The sequence below is a fragment of the Nannospalax galili genome, unplaced genomic scaffold (assembly GCF_000622305.1).
Source record: "Nannospalax galili isolate Female #2095 unplaced genomic scaffold, S.galili_v1.0 scaffold1435, whole genome shotgun sequence".
Lineage (NCBI taxonomy): Eukaryota > Metazoa > Chordata > Mammalia > Rodentia > Spalacidae > Nannospalax > Nannospalax galili.
The window spans coordinates 58612-59585 of NW_008335609.1; positions in this window are offsets into that span (position 1 = coordinate 58612).

The following is a 974-nucleotide window of genomic DNA, read 5'->3' on the forward strand; positions in this document are numbered from 1 at the left end:
TGGGGACAATACTGAAATAAAGTTTACAATCGAGATAAGGTGACACAGATTTTGTGACACACACAAAGATTTTAATATGGGAAATGCAGGCATATTGAATGATTTAGTGACCTGAGATCTTGGGTTTCAGGGCAATCCTGATAGAACATGTGTAATAAGAGGCTTGAAGATATAAGTTTCAAGTTATTACAAACCTTTTTTTTTTGAGACAGGATCTTACTATGCTGCCTAGGCTGTTTTCAAATCCGAAGGGATTCTCCTACCTCAACTTTCAGAGCAGTTGGGAGCTATGCAACACCATGCCAGTCTCAGCACCATAAGTTTGTATAGCTTATTACCAATTACTCCCAGGGTTTTATGTAACTTATTAGTCAGGAAGTCAATAGACTAACAGAACTACCTCAAAAATCATTGAACTATTTGTGAGGAAAGGAATAAAATAAGATGTTAAGAACCTGCTAGACATCTGGAAATCCTACGCCTTACAATATTTGTACAAATTAGCTTTCTTTTCTTGTTTTTGTCACACTGGAGATTGAACCTGAGGCCCTGCATATGCTAGGCAAATACTCTACCACTAACCTATGGATTCTTAATCCTCTTTTTTCACTTTTTATTTTAAGTCAATGTATCATTAAATTGTCCAGGATACCCTTGAACTTGTGATCCTCCTGCCTCAGATTCCTGAACCACTGGGATTACAGACCTATTCTTCCAGGCAAGCACAAATTAACCCCTTAAATCTATAGCGGTAGTATTAAATAAAGATCTCACCAACCAGTTGTTGGTTAAAGTTAAATGTCCTGATAGGCTCAAATGAGTCTTAGAATTGTTAGTAAACTCTCTGGCCTATTTTTAAATGATCATCAACTTTTATAAAGCCTCAATACCAAGTTTGGATGATTTTTTCCAGTAAAAGTAGTAACATTAACACAGAAATATATTTTTATTTTTTCTTTTTGTTTGACAGGTAA